The sequence below is a fragment of the Eucyclogobius newberryi genome, unplaced genomic scaffold, assembly GCF_026437365.1.
Source record: "Eucyclogobius newberryi isolate DKJ021-1_F unplaced genomic scaffold, fEucNew1.0.hap1 SCAF_6, whole genome shotgun sequence".
NCBI classification, from domain to species: domain Eukaryota; kingdom Metazoa; phylum Chordata; class Actinopteri; order Gobiiformes; family Gobiidae; genus Eucyclogobius; species Eucyclogobius newberryi.
In genome coordinates this window covers 37,509,190-37,516,801 of record NW_027316278.1, presented here as the reverse complement: position 1 = coordinate 37,516,801, position 7,612 = coordinate 37,509,190, and positions in this window count along the sequence as shown.

Sequence of the window (7,612 nt, the reverse complement as noted above, 5' to 3'; positions counted from 1 at the left end):
ACTACCTTGAGCCGGCGACCTATACAGACTCGGTTTGGTCTGAAAACCGTTGCGGCCAAGGCAGTGACAGCTAAAGTGGCGCGCTAGCATCAGAGCTAATGTTATCATTGACTTTTCTGATCGGGGTGCTAGAATAGGATTTTTATGTCAAACTGCATACAGTTTTAAACATTTTATTCTCCCATATAATTTTTATTTTCACTACTGACTTAAAGTGAGGAAAGTAAGAATTTCAACACCCTGCTTCACCTACTGATCTAAATTAGTAGCAGCTGTTTGAGCTCGTTAGGCCACAGTTATTTTATTACTTGGTTTACGGATCCGCCGCACTTAGATTATTGATTTCTACAACATAAATAAAATAAATTATTAGTATAAAAAAAATGTATAAAGTACTGCCGACGACACAAAATAGCATTAAATGAAATCTAAAAAGCGGTATTAAGTCAAAAGATAAGAGCGCATGAAGAAATTTTTCGTCAAACTCTTACGTGAGTCTGGGACGGAGCGGGTCTGTCCCTGCGCGCAGCCCCGGGAGAGCATGAGAAGACTTGCGCGTCCGTTTTCTTGTCTGCTAGGCGCAGCGCTAACTCCTTTATATCGCAAATACACATTTTAAACCCCCCCCTCCTCCTGTGGTGCGTTTTGGGGGAACAAGGAAGAGAAAATCTTTTGAAATTGAAATTATATTTATATTCATATTTCGCCTGCCTGTTCAATATATTTCATTTAAAAATCCGTAAACCAAGTAATAAAATAACTGCGGCCTTAGCTGCATAAAGACATCTGTCTACCCCCCAAATCAGTCAGACTCCAACTACTGCCATGGGCAAGACCAAAGAGCTGTCAAAAGACACCAGAAACAAAATTGTAGACCTCCATAAGGCTGGAAAGGGCTACAGCAATTGACAAGCAGCTTGGTGAAAAAAGATAAACTGTAGGAGCAATTGTTAGAAAATGGAAGAGGCTAAAGATGAGTCAGTGTCCCTCGGACTGGGGCTCCATGCAAGATCTCAGCTCGTGCGGTATCAATGATGACAAGAAAGGTGAGAAATCAACCCAGAACTACAGGAGGAGCTGGTCAATGACCTAAAGAGAGCAGGGACCACAGATTCAAAGGTAATGCACTACGTCGTCATGGTTTAAACTCATGCATTGCACAGAAGATTCCTCTGCTTAAGTTAGCACTTGACCAGGCCCATCTGAAGTTTGTCAAAGACCATCTGGGTGATCCAGAGGACTCAAGGGAGAAAGTCATGTGGTCAGATAAGATCAAAATAGAACATTTTGGCAATGTCCCAGCATCCCGTGTCCTTAAACAAATGTCCCAAGCTCCCCTATCCTTAGAACCTCCTTCTCAGCCAAGAAAAACAAACAAACGTATTTTGGTAAAAGTAGAAACCTCAAGAATTTCCATAGTGAAGGAGAGATCCGACTCCCTCGGATGGTCAGGTGGATGCGAGATAGACAGTAGAGCTTGACCCACTCAAGAGGAGAATCAGTTCTTTGAGGCAGATGAAGAACTGTTCATATTGAGTAGAGACCGCTTCTCCAGGCAGTTGAGGAACATCCGGATCCACAGGTCATAGATGTGCCTGTTCCACTCCCGGCGGGGAAGTAGAAGAAGAAGAAGGAAAAGCAATGAAGAGATTGTAAGTAAAATTAAAAATTAATTACTGTTAATCTGAAGCAGAGGATCGTGCTCAAGCAGACATACTTCCCCAGCATAGTTGTCCTCCTAGGGCAGCGTAGCTGGGAAACTGTAGGTTTTTATTAACTGTATTTTTGTTCCTAACTGGCCTGGCCATAAGCTATTTCAAAGGGAAGTGTTCCAGCATTATGAGAGCAAAGTGCTCTGTTTGGATGATAAGGTACTATAGCATCTTTGAGGTAGGATGGGGCCATGTCATTTATGGCTTTGTAAATCAGGAGGATTTTAAATTTGATTCTAGAATTAAACTAAAACAAGAGGCAGTGAAGAGACTTGAGAACCGGTGTAATGTGCTCTCTTCTTTTAGTTCTTGTTACTAATCTTGCTGCTGCATTTTGAACCACTTTTATGAAGTTTTTAGGACATGTTGTCTAATCTAGATGTTACAAATGCATGGATACGTTCTTCAGCATCACTTTTAGGCAAGATTCTTCTGATTCTTGCTATATTTTGCAGATGGAAATAGGCTGTTTCACAGGCTTGATTTATATGCACTTTGAATGAGAGTTCCTGGTCAAATAGACTCAAAGATTTCTTACAGTAGAACTGGAGGCTACACTGACATCTGCTCAGAAAAAGAGTCTCGTAGACCTTTAGGGCCTTGTAAAATGACCTCAGGGTCAAGTATGTCTACGCTGTTGACTGTACATGCAGTTTATCTTGTTGACAACAAGTTCCAAATACAGTTTGTGCCAAACTGTTTTATTACAATTTTAGCTCCTCTATGATAATAAAACATACATTTTGAGGTTTTGTAGACCGCTAATACCTATTATAACTGCTAAAAACAATGTATGTGAAAATGTGTAAATATGAGTTTACCCATGAATTTCCCATATAGAGATGAACATTTTTTTTTTTAAATTAATAATATTTTTACAGAATTTTTGTATTGGTATAATAATACATATATCTAACAAAATGCGCGTCCAAAAAGCTAACAAAATCAGAAGACGTGATCTGAAAAATCTGGCTCTTGACTGTCTTTACGCATGTGAATAGAGACGATTCTGTGTGAGTAAGCCCTAAAACCCACCCACCTTTTGAAAGCTTGGCTCATTGGCTAGAATAATATGTCAATCAAAGTGTTCTACATCATCTTAAGCACAAGCTATGTGGATGTAAACAAAGAAGGCCGTGTGCGTCAGAAGCGGTGCATTTTTCCCCCGGACGCTGTCAAATCAAATCAAATCAATTTATCGGGTTTGTTTCTGTAAAAAACAAACCCGCAGACAGAAAAATTGGTGGATGGTCTCATTCTGTAGTCTGAAGAAAAGATTAATGCAAAACACCATCTCATAACTCAAACAAGTCATTTGTTATGGACGGAGAAATGCGCCGGACAAGCGTTCGTCCTGAATATTTTCCCAGAAAAAAACTTAGTTTAAGATAAGATAAGATAAGATATTCCTTTATTGTCCCACATGGGGAAATTTCATTGGTGCAACGCAGGTAGATACAGAGGTTTACCTGACAATATCACGAAATCGGATCACTTCAGGAAAAATACAAGTGGATATTGTTTTTCTGTGGATTATTACGGACAGAACGTGTCCACTTACTGAAGGATTGAACGTCGATGAGGCCGTCATAATTAGTAAAACAGGTAAGACATTTTGATAAGTTAAGACTTTATGACAAACTATTGGTAATTGCTTCTTGGGGCGTATTATTCAATCAATCAATGACATATTAGTTTTGTTGAGAAAATATTATTTAAAATGTATAACTTGCTGGTATTGACAACGAAAATAAAAGTGATTATGTAATAGAACTTTTGAAGTATGGTAATTGTGAACAGGTTAAACCAGCTGAGGGCTGTCCTTCTGACACCTACATCACATTTTATCCTCTGCAGTAAAATGTTGTGGCCGATAGTGTCAAAGCTGCACTGAGGTCCAACGGAACCAGGGTTTAGACCAGTCTATTGTCAGCAGCTAATAACTTATAATTTGTGACTTTATTTGTGCAGACAGAGGCTGAAGCTCTCCAAACCTGTAAGGTAAGGTAAGGTAAGGTAACTTTATTTGTACCCGAGGGTAGATTTGGTTGCAGGTAAAAGAGAGTGGGCTGCTTACACACACATAGACAACATTAATGACATTGACAGAAAACGGACAGTGACATAACAGAGACGACTAGTGCTCCAGACATTGAGACATGGATAACAAGTATACAAACAGTTATTAGTGTCAAAATACAGAGTAAAAGCCATCATAGATACAAAACACTAGTCCAGAATAAATAAATAAGATAAGAAATTCCTTTATTGTCCACACATGGGGAAATTTCATTGTTGCAACGCAAGTAGATACAGAGGAAAAGGACAGATAACTTATAGGAAGTTTGAAAAACACTTTCAATAGAAGAACTCTTAAAAACAAAAAGATAAACTCCTATAGACAAAACCTCTCATATCTTAATAGGGAATGGAGGGGGAAAATAAAGATAAAATAAAAACAGCTTGCGTAAGACAAGATAATACTAATAATAATAATGGTAAAATAAACATTCTATTTACATCAGTTATATAAGATAAGATAAGATAAGATAATCCTTTATTGTCCCACATGGGGAAATTTCATTGGTGCAACGCAATGCACCAATGAAATGTGACATTATTGCATGTGAGTACGACAGTAATTGCACATGAATATGACGGTATTGCACATGGTTAAGTCAGTATTGCAAGTGTTCAGGGCAGTGTTTGTTATAAAGTCTGACAGCAGCAGGAAGGAAAGACCTGTGAAACGTCTCCTTCACACAGCGAGGGTGGGTCTGTCACTGAAGCTGCTCTCCAGAGCGGACAGAGTGTCCTGCAAGGGGTGAGACTCATGGTCCAGCATAGATGTGAATTTAGCCAGGACCCTCCTGTCCCCCACCTCTTGCACCGAGTCCAGAGCACAGCCAGGACGGAGCTGGACTTCTTGATGACTTTGTCCAGCTTCTTCCTCTCCCTCTCTGCGATGCTGCTGCTCCAGCAGGCCACACCGTACAGGAGGGCTGATGCCACCACAGAGTCGTAGAAGGTCTTCAGGAGTGGCCCTGTCACTCCAAAAGACCTGAGTCTCCTCAGGCGGTAGAGCCGACTCTGGCTCTTCCTGTACAGTGCGTCTGTGTTGTGAGTCCAGTCCAGTTTGTGGTTCAGATGAACACCCAGGTACTTGTATGAGTCCACTCTCTCAATGTCCCTTCCCTGGATGTTCACTGGTGAGGGGGCAGTGGAGTGGTGTCTGCGGAAGTCCACCACCATCTCCTTTGTCTTTCCCGCGTTGCTGACACCAGTCCACAAAGTCCTGCTCTTGTCCTCTGTACTCCGCATCATCGTTGTCCATGATGAGTCCGATGATGGCAGAGTCGAGAACTTCTGCAGGACACAGCTGTCCGTGTCGTGTCTGAAGTCTGCAGTGTAGAAGGTGAAGTGAAAGGGTGCGAGGACTGTGCCCCACACTGCAAGTCCGAGTGTCAGACACACAGTCCCGGGCTGTCACAAACTGGGGTCGGTTTGTGAGGTAGTCCAGGATCCACTCTGCTAGGTCGTACTCCACACCAGCCATCTCCAGCTTGTCCCTCAGGAGCAGCGGCTGATGGTGTTGAAGGCGCTGGAGAGATCAAAGAACAGGATCCTCACAGAGCTGCCAGGCTTTTCAGGAACAGGAACAAGCAGTTGAAAATAAATAAATTATTGTAACATTTTTATATAAAGCAGTAACTTGTATGTGTGGGAAGTTGTATACAGTATTTTTTAAATAAACGTTTGTCCGATTTATATTTACAAGACAAAAATAAACATGGTTAAAAATGTAGAGCAAAATATTATTCATAGTTCAGAGTTAATTTGTGCTGACATAGCTCATTGAACTTCAAAACATCTACATTGTGATATTGAATCTGTCATTGCACATTAGATACTAAGGATGGTGGGATCAAGTGAAACCAATAGTGCAACTTTTTCATCCCTTGATATTGCACTAAAGACAGGGAATTTCTTTTGTTAACAAAAATAAGAGGAGAACAAATCTCGCTTATGTTTTAAGATGATCCAATAAAACCACATCAACTATTGTGTGTTATTTATGCAACTTCTGTTCAGTGTCAGAAAGGACAGGTGGAACTTCTAATATCCCATTTTCAGCATACAGTAATGGTAATAAGTAATGCACACTTGCTGGAGCTTCTGGCACTGACTCACATAGAGTCATCTAAGTTACGAAGAGAACAATGTTTGTGCTTTAAAATATTATAAATTCTGAAAAAAAGTTTCAAAATTGTTTTATAATGCAATCACGTCAATCTGTGTCTATGGTACAAATGTCTGCATTTGAATTGAATCCTGAAGGAACAGAAGGTCTGCTGGACATCACCTTTTCAAAAAGAATGCTTTGTCCAACCACTGTTATTATGAATGTGCATGACAATGCACAGTTACACTCTAGCTGCATTTCCGCTGTTTCAGATTGTTTTTATTTATATTTCATGTAGAGCACAGTGATTAGGTGATGTTAGGGCTAATTTATTATTTTTTTACATGTTAGTTTCATGTCAGGACAACTTCAGGAAAAAATAAAATTTTATGTTGTTACTGACTTACACAATTGAATCGCTTCAAGGTGAAGGATTAAATTGATATTAACAGAACTGATCTCAACCAGCAGATGGCGCCAATGTCCAACATAAACGTGTACTGTTGTTGTCGAACCAGAGATGGGAAGCAGACAAAGTAGGTCTCAAATCACCTGCCTTATTTTGTTTTCTTGTTCTTCTCTCCAGATCCTGCTGCATTTGCAAGTGTAATTAGCTCCATCCTCGGACAGAATTTCAGAGTCAAGAAACACTTTCTGTATCAATGATCTTTAGAAGTGAAAATGTGTTTTCCTTACATTCCCCCTTGAAAAATGGCAGTTAGATAATTATGCAATGCTTTTGTTCCCTTAACATGCCTCTTACTTTGAAAATGTTCCATGTTGTTTATTGTAAACTACAATATTGATCTGAAATGGCTTGTTAACAGAAACAGCGCCACTGACATTCTGTTATTGTTAATATATATTTTTGATAACAGGACATTTCTGAGCATTCAAGCCTTAGTTACAGGACAATGCAGGATCACTCTAACTAAACTAAAGATATAGAAACACCGTTATACGTATAAAGGATTATTGAAGTTCTGCATTGGTCCCCTATAACAAAATGTAAATAATAATGGTTAAAAAAATAATAATAATTTGGTGACTGAACAGTCTAATCGTTTAGTATTGATGGTGAAATCAGACGTAAATAATGTCCATAAACATGTAGACTTTTTTTCCCCAACGCTTTCTTCAGAACTCGTATACACACCCACACTGACGCGCACGCACACACATGCATCAGTTCCTTTTACAGAACGTGATGAGGTCTTCTAAATCTCCCTTTTTATTATTCATGTGACAACAAATAGCTTTGAAACTTTTCACCGATGAAAATTTGTTTGAGCTTGCTGTTATTACGCACGTTTCGCACGGACCCCGCGCGTACACTTTGGTCAGCGTGTGTGCGTGCCCCTGAGTTTGCGTGTCTTTGCTTATGTGGAACCACAATCCACCGCTCTAAAGCTAATCGATGGCGCCGCTGTTTCCTCTTCGCTGATCTGAGGGATGGGCGCGAGCCAGCTGCTGCCGCTCACGCACGTGCACGCACAGTCCCGGCCCCGCTAACCTCTGTGAGCGCGAGCCCCCTAGGCCCCTGGGAGCGGCCGGCACACGAGAGCTCATTGTGTGCGTTCTCCATCAGTGTTTCCCGTAGAAGAGTTTAGATGGCCACACAAAAATCCTGGTTCAGAGTGCACGTTACGCCTCAGAGGAGCCCAAAAGAGATCCACGGGCCAAGCCGCTGTGGATCCGCTGTGTGCGGTGGGCGCCA